The following is a 20034-nucleotide window of genomic DNA, read 5'->3' on the forward strand; positions in this document are numbered from 1 at the left end:
ACTCGTAAGCTCAGCAACATGAGTGGGTAGCTTGTTCTAGCGCTCATCAGCATCCGGAAAGAATGAGCAGAGAAATGCTTTAGTGTTGGTTATATAAGGCCGAATTGTTTTGTAATGATTAATCCGGGAGCTTAATCTACCTGGAGGCTGCAGATATGTTCCTTTATTTATGTTATTTTCTCCGTGGATGATTTGGTACAGTATTTTTTGCCTTTACTTTTTGTCGCCGAAGGAGTGATCAGCTGTCCAAATTCTGTGTGATTTGTGGTCGCTGAGGTGCCCGAAGCCGGTTTTGTCAGTGGCACATTGTAAACTCAATGGTGAGGCGTGAGGAAAGGCGAGAAGGGAAGTGAAATGCATAAAATGCACTCCATTACAGGAATTTTCAAAAACCTTACCTGGGATAATGGAAGGGGTCGTTTGGTCAGCATCACTTTCTGTGGGGGCTGTTGTGGCTTTAGGGTCTAAGTCTTTCGTGGGCCCTAATGCCAGCGCAAGGCGAAGAGCGAAACAGGAAGGTGAAAGAGAAAGAAAGAGAAAGGAGAGTGTTATACGCACTTGTAAAATAAAATATTAAATTTTTTTTAGGATACTGTCAAGCCTCATTTGAGGCTCATAACAGGGAGGGAAAAACAAATGTATATACTCCGAAATGAACAAAGCACTCCCAATATAATAATCAAGAGAGCATAAAAACGCAACACAGCACTGTCGTAATGTCACTTGCTCTACTAAAATATATATACAAATGTTATATACATGCACATCGACAGGCATTTAATCACCGCTACCTAGTGTATTCACAAATGCAGCTACACTCGTAAGCTCAGCAACATGAGTGGGTAGCTTGTTCTAGCGCTCATTAGCATCCGGAAAGAATGAGCAGAGAAATGCTTTAGTGTTGGTTATATAAGGCCGAGTTGTTTTGTAATGATTAATCCGGGAGCTTAATCTACCTGGAGGCTGCAGATATGTTCCTTTATTTATGTTATTTTCTCCGTGGATGATTTGGTACAGTATTTTTTGCCTTTACTTTTTGTCGCCGAAGGAGTGATCGGCTGTCCAAATTCCGTGTGATTTGTGGTCGCTGAGGTGCCCGAAGCCGGTTTTGTCAGTGGCACATTGTAAACTCAATGGTGAGGCGTGAAGAAAGGCGAGAAGGGAAGTGAAATGCATAAAATGCACTTCATTACAGGAATTTTCAAAACCTTACCTGGGATAATGGAAGGGGTCGTTTGGTCAGCATCACTTTCTGTGGGGGCTGTTGTGGCTTTAGGGTCTAAGTCTTTCGTGGGCCCTGATGCCAGCGCAAGGCGAAGAGCGAAACAGGAAAGTGAAAGAGAAATAAAGAGAAAGGAGAGTGTTATACGCACTTGTAAAATAAAATATTAAATTTTTTTTAGGATACTGTCAAGCCTCATTTGAGGCTCATAACAGGGAGGGAAAAACAAATGTATATACTCAGAAATGAACAAAGGACTCCCAATATAATAAGCAAGAGAGCATAAAAACGCAACACAGCACCGTCGTAATGTCACTTGCTCTACTAAAATATATATACAAATGTTATATACATGCACATCGACAGGCATTTAATCACCGCTACCTAGTGTATTCACAGATGCAGCTACACTCGTAAGCTCAGCAACATGAGTGGGTAGCTTGTTCTAGCGCTCATTAGCATCCGGAAAGAATGAGCAGAGAAATGCTTTAGTGTTGGTTATATAAGGCCGAGTTGTTTTGTAATGATTAATGCGGGAGCTTAATCTACCTGGAGGCTGCATATATGTTCCTTTATTTATGTTCATTTCTCCGTGGATTATTTGGTACAGTATTTTTTGCCTTTACTTTTTTGTCGCCGAAGGAGTGATCGGCTGGCCAATTTCCGTGTGATTTGTGGTCGCTGAGGTGCCCGAAGCCGGTTTTGTCAATGGCACATTGTAAACTCAATGTTGAGGCGGGAAGATAGGCGAGAAGGGAAGTGAAACGCATAAAATGCACTCCATTACAGGAATTTTCAAAAACGTTACCTGAGATAATGGAAGGCGTCGTTTGGTCAGCATCACTTTTTGTGGGGGCTGTTGTGTCTTTAGGGTCCATGTCTTTCGTGGGCCCTAATGCCAGCGCAGGGCGTAGAGCGAAACAGGAAGATGAAAGAGAAAGAAAGAGAAAGGAGGGTTTTACACGCACTTGTAAAATAAAATATAATTTTTTTAGGATATTGTCATCCCTCATTTGAGGCTCATAACAGGGAGGGAAAAACAAATGTATACTCAGAAATGAAGAAAGCACTCCTAATATAAAATGCAATACAACACCGCGGTACAGTCTCCTGATCTGGTAAAATATATATACAAATGTTATATACACGCACATCGACAGGAATCTGAGCGTAGCTGATCTCTTTTTGTTAGTGTTGGTTCGCAACAGATTGGGGGTGAGCTTTGCCATTAGTGGTTCCATTACGAGATAATCCCGCGGCGCATGTGTGCGGGCAGATGGTCCCCAGCAGAGGCTATCAAGCATCTGTGCGACAAAAAGATATGACTCACTTTGCACACTTATCTCTTAACGTTACACCTACCATTTTTGTTCCATAGGTCGCTGTGTTGTGTTCAGTTTGAGTTAAAACCTTTTTGTTAGCCTCCGGGTTTGGTTATACTGGCTTGTTTTTTTTTTTATATATAGTGGTAAACGGTCATGTTGTCTCTCTCTCTCTCTCTCTCTCTCACACACACACACACACACACACACACACACACACACACACACACACACACACACACACACACACACACACACACACACACACACACACACACACACACACACACACACACACACACACACACACACACACACACACACACACACACACACACACACACACACACACACACACACACACACACACACACACACACACACACACACACACACACACACACACACACACACACACACACACACACACACACACACACACACACACACACACACACACACACACACACACACACACACACACACACACACACACACACACACACACACACACACACACACACACACACACACACACACACACACACACACACACACACACACACACACACACACACACACACACACACACACACACACACACACACACACACACACACACACACACACACACACATGGACGGATGGACCGACCGAATACAGTAATAGCAGAGTTGCTGAAAGTACTCACTACACGTCGAAAACATCTATGGGATACATTCGTTTCCTTTCTCATTCCTACACAAAGGCAATCTTAAGTATCTCTGCAGAATTGTTTTTAAGATGGTGTTGGAAGTAGGTTTACAGCCTCCTTGGCGTAAGTAAAAAAATGCGGAATGCTTCTGCGTCGACGAGAAAAAAAATAAGCAGCGATTTAGCTTGGCTATTGTGGCTAGAAGGGAAGATGTAAATTGCTAGGCGCTCTTCTACTGCATCGGAATGGTTTCTTTGCGTGCTCCTGCCGATAGGACAATGCAGCGCGCTTCTGGTGAGGGCGCTCTCATGCGTCCCTGCGCTAGCCTTGCGGTAAGGTCCCTGAAAATACTTCCTCTTTCTAGGTACTGTACTTGCGGTACCGGTGGGGTGGGGGGGGGGGGGGGGGGGTGCTTGGTTGTTTCGACAGCCTGTCTGATTGATGGCTATGTTCGCGAAGATGGTATGATGATATCATTCGTAGAGCACTGCACGTGCTCGGGCCGGCCCGAAAGCCCGGGATAAGCCTGAAAATTGTTGTTTTGCAGGGCCCGGGCCGGGCTTGGCCTTGTAGTTGTGGACCTGGGTTAGGTGCGGACCTGGAGTGGCGGGCCCGGGTCGGGCTGGGTCTAGTTGTGTACGGCTTTTGTCGGAAATGAACGAAATACGGCGCTAAAATCGTTCAAGTTGTTTACGAATAAGCCACAACTAACGCATTTGTTAACGCCGAATGAGAGGAAGATCACTTGTAGACCGAGTTTATTCAGCGGCACTCAGTTGTGTGTCCAAGTAACTTTGGGCGCCCACGCCTGATCGCGTTGAATGACACAGCGAAAAAGTTGAAAAAGCGCAAAACCCTGCAGCATGCTCTACTACAGTGCAGGTCATATGGAGCACTGAAAATATAATGGTTATCTCAAAATAACGGCTTGAGGGGCTAGTTGGTGCTGCATACTATTTAGAAATGTGGCGCAACAAACACAAACACAAGAGAAGAGACACAACACACGTTCACACTACCAACTGTAATAACGATCTGAAAACACTTCCTCTTCCTCGTGAGAAATGCATAGAACGAGTTTATTATCGGGCCTCAAGCTATTATTCTTGGCCTAAAGCTGTTATTCTTGGACACCTCTCAAGTATTGCGGCCATGGTAGTTTTAAGAATCTTTTCCCTCAAGTACATGGACTTCGTGGCTTCGTAGACGGTAGCAGGTTAAAGTTTTTTTTCAATAATAGGGAATTCACAAGTGATGTGTTGTGGATGGACATGTCCTAATGTACATGTGTGGTGGTGGTTATTAATGTGTGTGACTATGTGACTATGTGGTGATCTTTGTGACTGTCCAGCATGGTATGAGTTTCTGGGCAAAGCAGAGGTGTGGAGAAACAAGACAGTGTAGAATTGGTGACTTCCATGCTTGGACGATGTTTATGTTCTGCGAGGAAGAAAGTGCCAATATTCCCTTGGTAAAGAAGAGGAAGATGAGAAGATGTACTTGAGTGTAGAAGAAGAGGAGTGGTGAAGAGGAAGTGTTTTCAGATCGTTATTACAGTTGGTAGTGTGCGCGTGTGTTGTGCCTCTTCTCTTGTGTTTGTGTTTGTTGCGCCACATTTCTGAATAGCATAATAGTTAAAACACGGCTGACTTAAATGAGCATTCACTTACTAAACTACACAGCAGCGCCAAGTTGGGATTTTGCAACAATTAGTGAGCCCACTCCGTCGGATCGAGCAGATGGCGCTCTTGTTCCCTTTTCGATTTTCTGTTACTGTTAACGACTGGACATTTGAAGCCTTGTAAGAGCCGCTGAAGGAGGAGCTTTAATCCACTGCTCAACATGCAGCCATCTGTTCAAAGATAGCTTTCGCCTCACTTCGTATCCCCCCTCCCCCCCCCCCCCCCCCTCATTCCGAAAAGTAGAGAGGAAACTTCTCTACGCTTCGAGAAACGCCACTGAATAAGAGCGTACTGCTTTAGGAATCTTCGGGTATTCAATACACATACATATGCACAATAAACAGGCGTTTTACTTTTCGTCTTTATAGAGATGTGAAGTGCTGTTATGAATTCTTCACAAGATAATGTATATTTTTTCTTTTCCTACCCTTACTTACGCAGGTTCTTATGGCATAGTTGCCGGAGACAGTCTCTTCGTGTGTGGTGAAGCAAATAACGTACCCTTATAAGTAATTGCTAATAAGGAGCTATATTTAAAATTCCTGTAATTCATAGCCCTTAAACGCGCATCGAGCACAATAGATTTAATTAAAATGCGATGTCAAAAATGTTCTGACCAAGCATTTGCTTGGGCTGATACTTTAACAATATCCTCTGCTGAGAAGGATATTTTGTAAGCTTTTTCACCCATCTTGATTTGTTATGTATTTAGGCCGTATTACTTTTTGTTTATTTTAACAATACTCTCAGTCATATTCAGGAGTAAGACATGAGGGGGTTGGTTACATAAAAATTATACACATGATAGTAAACTATAAATTTACACATGAAATACAGTCATGACCAAACAAAAAATATTATTGAACAGCATATCTTAAAGTGATAATTCAGCAATTCAGATAACGGAGATAATTGCTTACGGATCTTAGCATATACAAGATAATTGGTAATGTCATTACAATCTCGCATCCGACATGGTGGCAAACGCACGTAGAAGACGCATACAGAAGGTAAGTGGACAGTTCCTTGTACGCTAGCCACTGCATCTGAATCTCGCAACCAACTAGCAACTCTCGTAGTCTTTCATTTAAAAGACGACATTCTTCAGGCAGTCTTTTGAAATATGTTTTTTCTTCTACATGCTTGAACCTCTTGCTACGCGTTATTAGGGATGTGGACTCTTTTAAGACTGTTGCATGTGAGCCAGGACTTGATCGTTTATGAAGGAACAGAAAAGCGTTACGCGCTTCTTTATTCACCTTAACTGTACATTTTTAAGGAGTCCGCGCGGACGGACTTATTCGGTCCTGGGCCGAGTCTCGCAAGAGCGGGCCCAGTTCGGGCCTGCTCCATGTTAGCGTGGGCTCGGGCCGGGCCGGGTTCGTGCAGTGCTCTAATATTTTGTACGCCTGTCATGTGTGACGAGAAGACGAAAGAAAATCATGAAACATTCGTTGGAATTGGGATGATATCGGGGAGAGGTATTCACTTTACGTCATTTTAGTTTTGGCCGCGGTTTTCTTTAATGCTCGACAAATTTAGGCATTCGTTAGTGTTGACATTTTTTGAATTAATTTTTATTCGTGAAAATTACAACACTATGCCGACCATTTCGCTCGGCAACGCGCAAGTAAGAAAAATTATGGAGGACACAAGCTCTGCCTTTAAGGTTATGTCGCGAGAGCGTTGGCTGCCAGCCCACATATAAAGCCCCGCTTTAACCGAGCCATATGAACGATGTGCTTGCGTCTCCTATGCTTAACGGGAAGGCAACTATCCTGAGAGACTTCATGCCAAAGTTAACGTCATGAAGTCCTACGTCCAGTTAGTGCTCGTCCATTTCAGCTGCCAGCTACCACCTGGCAGTGCCATGCTCGTGATTCTTCGCTTACAACGCCAAAACCGACGCCGGATTTTCGATGAACAAGACCTTTAACGCTATCGCGTTAGAAGCATCTGAGCCGAGTTATGAGAAGCTGAACGGACATATCTCTCGCCTCAATTGGTGTAACACTATCGCGATTGAGGCTGTGCGTTGTACGTGTTGAACTTTTATTTTTAACGTGAGCCATCATTGTGGCAAATGCTAGTTCACTTCCTCTGTATCGCCTACGCTGCGGCGCTCGCTGCTGCAGCCCAGGCGGGCCAGAGGAGGTGTCGTGGCACTTAGGACATTGATTGACGGCACTTTGGGGCATATATAGCCTAGAGTGCTTCTTTTTCGACAGCGAGTGTCTTTTGCCGCAAGTTAGCCAAAATTTGTAGTCACAGAGGCGAGGGTAATCGTTCTTTAGGAATTTAAAAACTGATTTAGCTGCCACGAATGGCCGGCTGCGAATCCCTATTCGCTACTGGGTGCTTTACTGAACTATTTTAGAACTAATTTTATTACTCTGTTTCTTATGTATGTCTGACAATACAGGCAAAATTGTGCCGCACACGCGGCCTTCATATATTTAGATTGTGGCCGGCTTCCTCCAAACGCCTGATATAGAGCTAGATTGCCATACTCATCCTGTCTTAAGTATACCACTAAAGCTTACTAGGAAGCTTATCGGGGACGTAATGTTCTATAGCTTATAGCTATTGCAGTCATCAGAAATTTGAGTGCCAATCATTGAGTGGCTCGACAAATGAATATATTTGCACGATTTTTTTTTTTCTCTCAGCCGCTTTGGTTTTGTAATTTGCTTCCTGTATTCGGTTTTATCTACGGGTTTGGAAATGAACAAACGCCCAAAACATTTTAATAAGACAGATCAAAACAAATTTTCCCTGCAGAATAAGCTCGAACCGGGAAACATTTTATTCTGCCTCTATGTGGTTTGTATTAATTTTCTATTATGATTCAAGCTTGACGATTCAACCAAATTTCTGGTCTTGCTTTTTACCATACCCTGGTTTTTTATGCATGTATTAAGTAAACGTCCAGTTAACGTTGATGCACATCGCAGGCCACTGGTTCTCTTTTCTTGTTAGAGATATTTGAATACTATAACTGTAGTTTGACGTCAGGTTCTTCATTTTGTCAGATATATATGTAAAATGCTATTTGGGAGTCATACCTAATTAATGTGTAATTATCTTTGAGACGCCTTCGTTTTATGAGCAAGCTCGCCGTATTTGAGTTCAAATTATGGTTATGTTTGTTTGGATTGATTTGTGGTGTTTAACATCTCAAAGCTATTCAATCAATGAGAGACGCCGTAGGAGAGGGCACCGCAAATTTCGACCGCCTGGGCTTTTTTAACGTGCACTGATATCGCACAGAACACGGGTGTCTGACTTTTCGCCTCCATCGTAAAGCAGCCGCAGCGGCCGGAATTCGATCCCGCATCTTTGGGCACAGTAGTCGAGCGCCTTAACCATTGCACCAGCACGGAGGGGCGAGTTCAGATTATAGAAGAAATATGTATTTTCCAGCACGAGCGGCTAGTAGAATATTATACATCTAGTTCTCGCCATAAACCTTTCTGAATATTTAAATATTGGTAAAAGGTATTATTTTGTACGGTTTTGTTCCACTGATGAACAAACTTGAAGTAATCTCAAATACGGTCATGCAAGTTGCATCTTGTCAGAAGAATGTGGTACCTCTAGTTAAGATGCGTTTATAAATTATCTCGAGGAAAACAATACCTTACCTCAGTTGGGTCGCATTCTACAGGAAAAACAAAACACGAGAAGACGAATAGATGACTCTCGCGCGGCTCAGGTTTAGTTTTTGGTATCAACAAGTAGCCTCAGCGCGCATTTGTGCTATCTTAGTTTTCGTTTTTGAACTTACTTGCATTGTGCCGTGTATTAAAAAATGTGTATGAATTTCAGTTGCAAATAGAAGCAGCAATATTCCATACAGTGCGATTTAGCTCAGTGGTAAGACCGACTTCGGACATTGTGCTTCCATTTTGTGTGCTACAATTTATTTCTCAGCCATATAGCATTTCAGAACAAATGCTATTAGTGCACGTGGAAAATCTGAGATTGAAAGAATAAGGAAATAAAAAAAAAAACACCACTTAAACGTTTGAAGCAAAGAAAAAAAAAGGAAACGTACCGTTGGATTCTGTCGTTAATTCCTCAGTTTTCTCAGTCAGTGATGATGATCGATGGTCATAGTTTGTGTCCAAGTCAGGTGCGGACGCAGCACTGCACCTCCATTCTGCGGCAAGCAAAACTAGCACGCAGAGAAACGCAGAGCGAAAAAACGTCCGCATCCTGGCACTTGGAAAGAGCGACTGCACGTGCTCTACTTCTATGCAGCCCAAGTCCGCGCGACTGCACCGAGCACTCCTTATCTGCCCTGTGCGTTACCGCTGAGAGCTTTTTCACATACAATGGGTTGCCCGGCAGCCATTCGCTATCGGAGATTAGAGGCTAGACCTGTCAACGGCACCTCGCTCGTGTCACCTTTAGTTTGTGCTGAAGTCCAAAAAGACTCCTCCTTTGATGTCGACTCCCACATTTTCTAGTTTGACAAAAGCTACTGAGTTTGAAAGAAAAGTTATCTGGAAAGCGATTTTTTATCTGCAGCACGCTATATTTTCGGCAAAAGCTTTCGGCGAAGTATAGTTTCGACAAATAGAAAGTGTAAATTAACATAATGGCGGCATCATTCTGCGCCTGCTTCGCTTCGGTACTCTTTAGGTTCGTTGTTGAAATATGCTTTTTTTTAGAGAACTGCTGGTAGGCAGAGCAGAATAAGCAAAGTAGTAAACTACTCGTAGATTTATCAGAGTGGTAGACAAACTAGATTGAGAGTGCCTGAGGGCAGGAACTAGAAGGGTGGTTAAGGTGGAAGGGGGAGGGCCTATATATGCCAAAGCCAATCAGTTCCCGCTAACTATTGTGCTTAACCGGGAGCCTGAGCTCATCGAATAAGGCGCTAATCAATGATCAATCGAATTTAGTGACCTAGAAAAAAAATGACTGTGTAAAAAGGATGATGATATTCATGGTGGCAAGGGCAACCTATTACCCTGGAACATTGGTAAACGAAAAAGCGAAGTGCGACGTCTCTTCCTTAGGAAGCGCATTCTCCTAGTCCTGGCTTCTGTGGAAAGAGGCTGCCTAAGAGACGTAGTTTTACGGTGGAGCTGCAAATGTGACTTACGAAAGCAGGCAAGGGCAATCGATTTACCCGCAACCCAAGCCGGCTCAACGGTCCTTTTTAAAATTTTTTTTCCGCATTTTCTCCTCCTTTCTCACTATACCTTGTGGCCCGCTTCTCGAACGAACAAAAATTGCAGCGGATTTAATCACGTCGGCTAGATGCGGAATAAGTGTGCAAGCACGTCACGTTTCATTTCGCTTTCAGTTGGAGAACAGGCTGAGGCAAGACTTCAGGCAAATGTCATCCAAACAGCGGTGTGACGACCTTAGTGGTAGGGCACCACAACATTTTCGGGCCCCTTAACGCAAGTTGAGAAGGAGATGCGGTAGCGGTGTGCTTGCTTGCATATCGTACGGAGGGCAACTGTTGAAGGAGGCGGCAAGAAATTCACTGCGAGAGAGACTGGAAGCAAAATCTGCGGCATGATCGGCTGCTGCGATAGCTAGGAGGTTCCGCACTTGCTTCTCACGAGTAATTCGTGGGTTTGAATCCGCATCTACGGATTTATTTTTCGGGGAAGGTCAAATGTCGAGGCTTCTGCTACACCACTTTGCTTTCTGGTTTATTCCGCGAAATAGCGCATTCACTTTAACAGGTGCAGTCTACCATCGTCTCCGGTGAGCAGGGGGCAAAGAGAGAAGGAACAATCCCCAATTCACCCCTTCCCCTACTAGGGTTGCGGAGAGAGAGTGGAAGGCAGCTGTCACACGTTGAACCCTATCTTCCCAAACAAAAACAAAAATGACTTCAAAAGGGAATGTACTGATAGATTGCATGTGCACCCGATCGCCTCAAACAAGAACAAAAATGACTTCAAAAGGGAGTGCACTGAGAGATTGCATATGCAGTCATGCATTGTGTGTCCAGTACTGCATAGCATACGTGGTACGTATGTTATGCGTGGTATGACAGTTCACAGTGAATCTTTTATGCCATCGCATTATCACATCATGATTAGGTGTCATCCATTGGCTTTCTCATTGGGGGCTTTCAGTTATCACGGCATCCATCAAGATAATCAATCGGCGACTCATAAATATTTGCTGTCTTTTATTCATCATCAATATTCCTATTCAAAATAAGTTATGTGGTTGTTGTTATGCTTCATATTCAAAATCTGTTATGCGGTTGTTATGTTTTTCAAATAAACAGGTATATTTGGCGATTCATTTGATTGCTTACCAGGACAATAGCTGGGAGTTACATGCTAGCTATGCTGTTTTCGTAAAAGCAGCTGAGGAAAGGAGGAACAAATCGGGGAGGATCATAGTGCACTAAGTTAGGGTTTGAAAGTTTTAAAGCTGGGACAAATGAAGTTATATATGTGTGAGTATTTTTCGAATGGTTCCTTTTTATTGAGGATTATGTAATGTTGGTTGCCAGGATGGTTCTTATGCCACGACATTTACCTATTTGCAACAAAACATTAGGAATGACTATATTAATACGGTATCATGCCATACTTTTTCATTCAATGAAAAAGAGAAGTCGCTATCACTACTGTGGCCGCATGCGATATGAGGAGCGAAAACGCGAATCATGTACAGTCTTTGTCAAAAATATACAGCCCAAGGGTTTTGCCTCTAAGCCCCGTAACGGGGCTCAGTACGCATGTGCACCATTCGAAATCTATTAGACGAAAAGGATACTCCCCATTCTTCTCTATGATTACCTATATATTCCAGTATTGCTTCCAGGGGCTTAGCTAGAGTGCTTAGAAGCGAACCCCTTGGGCCGTATATTTTTGACAAAGGCTATACATACATTGCGGACTTCCATATATGGCGTTAAATGTTCGCTCTGTTCTTCCACAGCCTTGCATCGAGAAGAAAGTCCAGCAATGATGACGAAGCAGAACGTAATCGAATCGAACCACTTCCTGCCCACTGGAAATTTATGGGCTTCACTCGAAACTAACAGGCTTAATACATTTAGACGCTTAAGACTTTAATATTTACACATGATCAATATACGCTGATCAATATATTGTTTGTCTGAGGAGAACTTCCTCTGCTGCCTTTTATCATCAGTTTCTACTTTTTCTTGGGGGACGGTTTCTTTTTAGAAGTACACACACACACACAAAAGCAATTCCCCTGCCTCGCGCAGCTTTCGGAGTACATGACGCGCTTCAGGTAAGCCCAGTGGCCCCAGACAACAACAGAAAGGAAGAAAGGGAGAGAGAATCACTATAATCTTTGTTGCACGCGCAACGTTTTTTTTTTACAGGGGGTCTCGAGCAGCTGCCGGAGCTCATGAGGCCCTCGGGTAAGCCCACACGCCCCAGATAGAGAAAGGGAGATAAAAGGGAGAGACAAGCACTTTATTTTTTGTTAAATGCGCAAGAATGTCTTGCCAAAGCCAGTGCTCAAAATCTCAATTGTTTTCAGAAGCCGGATTGTTCGCCTCAGGTGATCTTACTTCATATGTTTCCATATTCAAAATTTCTCCGTAAAAACTTAGCATTGACGAAGGAGTTAATTTTTCTTCAAACTGGAGCCAAACCCATTTTGCCCCGTGGCTGCGGCGGCATTTCTATAGATGTAGATGGCCGTTCTGAGCAATCGTTTTAATACCGCTCTCTAAAGGTTCGTTGCAGTCTCTATGCAAGTCAGCAATGGTTGCTTCCTTTTCGATGACGTCAGTCATACAGTATGCTTACCTATTTTGCGTGCCTCCTATGAATCTTTTATGATAACTGCATATGAGCACTCATGCTTGTATTTAAATAATGTTGTCGTTGTTTCAACATCGTTTAAAACATATAAGGTGACGTCAGTAATATTTGTTTATAATGACGAAAGCGGTTTAGTTTATAGTGACTTTTAACTGATTTCATTAGACATCTGCGGGCTCACTAACGACTACTGCGAATAGTTTGGTAATCGTAAGATTATTTTTTGGGCCTTCGGCCCCGAGAATGTGGATCATATATTACTGGTGTGCCCAATGTAGGCACGTGAAAGAAAAGTGCTAGCCGTTTCCTTGAAGCGTTTGGACAAGAGTCATCTGTAGGAGGAACTGCTGCTGGGCGCTTGTCAGGACAAGGGGAAGGGTATCCAGGCAGTACGGGCTCTTTGCCATTTTTTTTTTTTGCACCACTGAACTTGATTCGCACTTGTGCTCTATAAATTTTCATATGCCTTCTCCTACATCGTCTTGCATCATAATCCTCTTTCTTCTCCCCTTCCGAATCCCCAGTGCAGAGTAGCAGGCCAAATTTTAATCATTCCGACCGACCTCTCCGCCTTTCCTTTCAATAAATCTATCTATTTTGGGCCTTCGGAATATCTGTTCAGATATGTTGCATAATAGTAAGGAAATTCATGTTATTATAAAATTACACCTCTTCGTTTTCTTATTTGTATACTGGCTTAATAATAAACTTATCATCAAGAAGTTAATAACATTCTGTCTTACTTATGCTCAAGGTAAAGAACTGATTTGATTTACGCCTAAAAAAGACAAAGCTTTGACAAGCCATGTGTGAAGATCGATTTTACGGAATATTCGGTGTCGAACAGGAGTGCAAATTACCTCGGCTTGATCTGCTTTTTGGGAAGTCGTATGATGGCTGGTCACTTGCAAGCCGAAGCAAAAATAGTGCGCGGTATCGTAACCTCGTACGCTCGGAAAAACAGGTGGGCGTCGCTTTCTAAGTGTGCGAGGGTAGCGTAACACGAAAGAAAAGCACAAAGACCGATCCTAGGAAAGCTCTCGAACGGAACGGACCGTATGATAAGAGAGGCATGCGGTCGCTCAACTGCGGCCTACCTGACTCTGCGAGCAGCGATAACACCGATAGCACTAGGGCTCTTTGTGGAGTAAGGAACGGGCGAGGCTCAGAGAAAAAACATTGAAAAAATTAGTTCCGAACACTGAGCACGGACGAGCTTCTAACGCCAAGAGTTGAACCGAGCTTTAAAGAAGGGAAGAGGAAAGAGCAGCATTCGCCGCATCCTGACGTCCTGGGGAGGGAGATAGAGAAATAGTAGAATAGAAAGGCAGGGTGGATAACTAGGCCATGTCCAGTAGGCTACCCTACTCATGGGGAGGAAAACATAGGGAAAAAAAAAGAAAGAAAGAACGCCAAGGTATGGAGTTCGTGCAAACTAGGCAGTGCGTATCCACATGTTTGCTTTGAGTTTCCTATTGCGCTTACTGCAAAATTGGCTTGGTATGAAATTGGGGTCATTAGTCAGAATCGAACCCTTCATCCGTTTTAAGTTCTCAATGAGCGGAGAGGTCAGAATCCGCCGCTGTGGTACAGGGGTTAGGGCGCTCGACTGCCGTGCCCAAGGATGCGGGACCTAATCCCGGCCACGGCACCTACTTTTCGATGGGGGCGAAAAGCAAGGCACCCTTGTGCTGTGAGGTGCCAGTGCACGTTAAAGAACCCATTGTGGTCGAAATGTCCGGTGCTCCTCCACCACGGCACCTGTCATAGTCTGAGTAGCTTTGGGATGCTACCCCGCCCCCCCCCCCCCTCCCCCCGTACACACACACACAAGCCAAATCAAATCAAATCAAACCTAACCTAACCAAACCAAACCAAGCCGGGGAGCCTGTGTGTCGCGATATTCTGGTTTGCAGCCGACGGGAACTATTAGCGCTTTTGCCCCATACGATTAAGGGCGGAGATTTAGTATCCATAAATTTCACTTCTTTCTTTCCGTTTGGGTTAAATAGCAAAAAAAGAAAAAAAAAATGCATGCCAAATCGCGCGTTCGGTGTCTTTGGTCGGCTTTAAAAGGGCTATAGGCTTTTTTAAACTAACTTTCATAACTGAAGGCACGCATCTTTGCCCTTCCCAAGGGACGCGGTTTCAGCAAAAATCAAGCCGGGGTCGAACTACGCTTAAACTTATCAAGGCGTAAGAAAGCAGTGTTTAGCACGGCTTTGCTTCGAGCTTAAACATCGAGAGTCCGGCGGGGAGCTTGGAAAACGTTTAAACGTCTTTATTGCATGGCTTACTATTGGAGATGCATATGTCGTGGGCTCGTATCCCCCATCGCAAACTAGCCTCCAACTTGAGTAGCAGATGAATGCTAAATGGGTAGCGAAATGGTATGGCGTCACCCTGAACGCTGCACAGGAACGGTTGCGTCACAAATGTGATGACAGAGGCAATCTGGCGGCGCATGAGTCCACTCTAAACGGTGTAGAGAAGGGTAGCGTCACAGGTTTGATGTGAAGGAGAGGAAATCAGACGCCATGTAGGAAACTCTGACGACGCATAGAGGTCCATTAGAGGTGCCGTACTAGCAGATGACGCGGCAATAGTGAGGAGGGTGCCCTGCCACCGATCAGCTTCAGTGGCCCGAATACGGCCGGCGTCACGTTTGCTATGACGAACGGCGATGCGCAAGTAATTTTGTGCTCGGCTCAGACGAATCTATTACTGATTCCGCACTAATATTATATGGAAGCGTACGGCTGGGGAGGAGTGACAAACGATTCTTTTGCACCTTCTTAGCGTTGCTGACATCTGGGGCTATGATGATAGCGCCTCATATGGTATTACGTGTTATTCTGGGTGACTGAGGTCATTCACAAAATTTATATTCAGAGAAAAAAAAATTATGCTGGTGGCAGGGATAATAGCAGGAAACAGGCAACAGTTCTTGTTTGAATCCGCAAGTAGTAGTAGAAACAAAACTTATTTGGCTGCAAAGTCAAGTGCCAAAAAGAATGGTAAAGACTGGAGTTAGGTGATGCTCCGGTGATGAAGACGGCAGCTAGGTGCATCAATAAACAGGAGAATGCTCAGAAGAATGAGGGAATGAATGTGACGGGGCAAACGAATAGGATATGTTATAGGTAGGCATAATAGAGGGAAAGCTGGGACAAGACAGACCTAGACGGAAGTGGCAACGAAGAATATCTGCCGGTGTGATGAAGGCCTTTAATTGTTACGGATGTTACGGATTCAATGGCAGAGAGGGAAGGATACAGCACCGGATACGAGTAAGATCATCCTGAAGCTGCCTGCAGTAGTGCTTGTAAATATCCGCCTCGTGACTCAGTGGTCAGTTAACCCAGACGATTTCCGGAGCCCGGCTGTGGAAACTGCGTGCAGGTTTATCAACCGTTCATTTCCGGCAATCCATGGATGACTAGATATATACAACGGTACCTGCTGTTAAGGGGGAACCATCAAGGTCATCACTGAGATAAAAAGAAAGAGCGTGATTCTGAGTAGAACAGAGAGCTCAATCATATTATGTACATATTGCGTACTTTTGTGTATATGATAGAAGCGCAAAGTTCTGCATATCGTGCACGATGTGGACAATATTAAGTGAGGTGGAATTAAAAATGTTGAAGAAAGGCCGCACGTCTCAGTGATGGGATTAGCCCAGTATAGGAGAATAGATGACGTGCGGTCCGGCGCATTAGTCTCCGAAAGAGTAAGAATCAGGCAACGGTAAATAATACAGTGTGATAATGCTGTTATTAGGCTAGTTGGTGAAATGATTCTGGCACAGTGGCTAGCGCAAGGGAAAGACGCACACAGAAGGTAGGGGGACAGGACACACGCTAGACCTGTCCCCCTACCTTGTGTGAGCTGAGGAGGGTGGGTCATGTATGAAGAGCAACCTGGACTTTACGGTGACCGTCATGACGTCCATGCTACATGTTGCGAGGAATGCGCACGATGCGACGGTTGTAAGGTAGGGAGAGAATATGTATGTGAAGGCGCAAGTTTTTAGGAGGGGGTGCCGGCCGGCCGCAACATCCGACGTCCCTGGCAGTTGCAGGACAGGCGGGCGACTTGTTGCTCTCTTAAAGATAGATTAGGGCCGGAAGGATGATGATACCAACGTCCTAAATGTGTGGATCAATATGTAAACAGGAACTTGAAGGCAGTCCTTGCATGTATTAACCAGGGCAGAAAAAAACATTTGCGGTGCGTTTTCGTGCAAGGGAAATGTAAGAAACAAATTTGAGGGTTATATTCAGAGCCAGTGTTTACAGTAGTTGTACAGTTCAGTACTCGATCAGACCAGCATGATGTCTACCACCTGTCTAAACAAGTGAGTCAATTTTATGGCATGTTTTTATGGCTTGTATTACCGTAAAGGTGATGGGTTAGGTGTGTACAACCTGCTGTAATGAACTGATTATATAGGCCTAGTGATATGAAGGTTTGCGTAGAGGGCTAAGAGCAAGTATGCGGAAGCAGTCGGAGTTCAGACTTTTTCATCCCCGACTGAAGACAAGAGGAAGGAATATATTATTTCAAGTCCTGCCTCCTGAGTGTCCTCCATTTCTTCGGGCTACCCATGGGTGCACCGTTCAGTTCAGTTAGTCGTTCAGTCGTGTCCGACTCTTCGTGGCCCTATGGACCATATCACGCCATGCTTTCCGGTCTCTCACTATCTTCCTAACATCACATAACTTCATCTGCAGCGCCTCGAGGATGCTATCTAACCATCGCGTTCGCTGCCTACCCCTTCTTCGGTGACCCTCTACCTTTCCCAACATCAAATCTTTCTCCAGCGACTCCTCTCTTCTCATCAGATGACCAAAATAGTTACTTTAGAATTTGATCCTCCAATGAGCGGTCAGGGTTTATGGTCGACAATATCGACTGATTTGATCTTCTGGCCGTCCAAGGAACTTTCAAGAGTCTCCGCCAGCACCACAATTCAAACGCGTCAGTTCTTCGGCGTTCAGACTTCTTCACAGTCCAACTCTCGCATCCATACATCACAATTGGAAAAACCATAGCACGAGTTATACGGATCTTGGTTGGCAGACTAATGTCTCTGCTCTTTACTAGGCAGTCAAGGCTAGCCATGACTCTCTTTCCCAGAAGCAGGCGTCTCCTAAAAATTCATGGCTGCAGTCTCCTTCCGGGGTAATCTTGGAGCCCAAGAAGAGAAAATCTGTCACAGCTTCCACTTCTTGTCCCTTGATGCTCCAGGACATGATAGGGCAAGATGCCATGATCTTTGTCTTTTTAATGTTCAGTTTAAGCCCAAACTTCTCACTTTCTTTTTGTACGCGCATCAGAAGTCTCTTGAGTTCCACTTCACTTTCTGCCATTAAAGTGGTATCATCCGCATATCTAAGGTTGTTGATACGTTTTCCAGCAATCTTCCCTCCAGCTGAAGACTCGTGCAGACCGGCCTTTCTCATGATGCACTCTGCATATAGGTTAAACAGGCAGGGCGACAATATGCAGCCTTGCCACACTCCTTTCTCAATCGGAAACCAATCAGTAAGACCATGCCCAGTTCTGACTGTGGCCTCTTGCCCTTCATACAGGTTCCTGAGTAGACAGATGAGGTGAATTGGAACCCCCATCTCTTGGAGAGCTTGCCACAACCTGCTGTGATCTACTCAGTCAAACGCTTTCGCATAATCAATAAAGCAGAAGTAGATGGGTTTCTGGAACTCTCTTGCTTTTTCCATGATCTAGCGAAGGTTGGCTATCTGGTCTCTAGTCCCTAGTTCCTCTGTAGTTTGGTGTACTATTTCAGCATATAAAATATGTGTCGTAAATTGTGGGAAGAGTCGGGTGACCCGCCTGAGGGTTTCATGCTGTTAAGATTATCAGGGTTATGAGTTTGAAGGAAGTATCGAGTAATCCAAGTTGCTCTGTACACCCTTAGAAGAATGTGCGAATATATGTGAATGTATTTTGTGCACTGCGTGTTTGATGAATGGAATTAGGTACGTAATCATGGCCGATATCGTCAACGCGTTTTCTATATTGACTCCGTCGAGAGCATGAATCTGTCATAGAGGATCGAGGAAAAGATTCATTAAGATGCATGAAGACGTTTTGAGGTTATTCGAGTGAGCGAAAGCCAATAAGAAAATATAAAAAAATGATCACGTTTTGATTTTAAAGCAGCTATCAGGAGGGAGGTATAAGAAAAAGTTGGATGTGAAAAATCTGATGTGAAGATTGCTCCTTGAGCACGGTAAGAAAAGTGCGCGGTCAGTTTAAAAAAAAAAAAAAAGTGGGGAATGAGACACCCGCAGAGCAATCGCGCTTGTTGCAATCGAATCGTAGCGAAAGCCAGGTGTTAAAATTCAATTTATTCTCATAATGCTGACGAATGAAGTTACTAAACGTACAGCTACCAATAATGCCCGGGAGTACTTTTTCTAAGAGCCGATCGCGGACCGAAAACTGTGATGACGAAGGGGCTATAAAGCGACGGTTAGATATCCTATGGGACCATCGGGGTTCGCATGTCTCTGTGTTTGGTCTCGACACGTAAGGCGCTCGCTTTCTGATTCGCACACACTTATCTCATTTCCAAGACGCGCTCTTTCCAGGTGAGGAGAATGTCACCGCTGACTCTCAGGTTCCGTTTGATGAGACAAACTACGATAGCCTTATCTTGGCGCATTCGTCTCTTGCATTTGCCTTCGTGGCAACGTTCCCAAAGTCGTTTTATCTTTTATGGTGAGCCAGCGCTGCTGCGTCCGGCAAATTACGCCATGGTCATTCGTCACGTACTAGGCACGTCATGATTTGGGGAGGTCATAATATATCAGGGAGCTAGCTTTGTGAAACCGGCCAACATTTGCCTGTGCAGATAGTGCTATAAATGTACACGGCAGACGGCATGCATGTCTGTAGCCTCCCTTCAACCTGAAGGGTGTCAGGTATCACAGATGCAATCGTTTGTTCCTGAACGCGGCAATGTAGATTTTTTCCGCTGCACCTCTCATGGAAAGTCCAGATAAAAGCTGACGCAGAGCAGTTTTTGCGCATTTGTCTGCGATAGATAATGCATATAAGGTACCCACTACGGCTATCTATGCTTCCGTACCCTCGGGCACGTCGAAACGAAGAACAAAAGCTGCAGACAACTTTCATAACTGCCGTATATGCGCAAAGCAAATTAACACATGTGATATTTTTCAGATTGTTTCTTTTGAGTAAGGCTTACTACCGCTGTTCATTAAAAGGCACATGAGAATACTGTTATTCCCCATAGCGTGCGTATAACAGCATACAGGTGTGCATTATAATA

At 44.3% G+C, this 20034-nt stretch overlaps 1 long non-coding RNA gene across 1 annotated transcript in view; it reads left to right on the top strand.

Moving 5' to 3' along the window:
* LOC146185887 (uncharacterized) overlaps positions 1 to 20034 on the top strand; it is a 358500-nt gene that overhangs the window by 60642 nt on the left and 277824 nt on the right. The window lies entirely within an intron of this gene.

This window comes from Amblyomma maculatum, chromosome 6 (assembly GCF_055883805.1).
Source record: "Amblyomma maculatum isolate TAMU_Amacu chromosome 6, ASM5588380v1, whole genome shotgun sequence".
In the NCBI taxonomy this organism is placed as follows: domain Eukaryota; kingdom Metazoa; phylum Arthropoda; class Arachnida; order Ixodida; family Ixodidae; genus Amblyomma; species Amblyomma maculatum.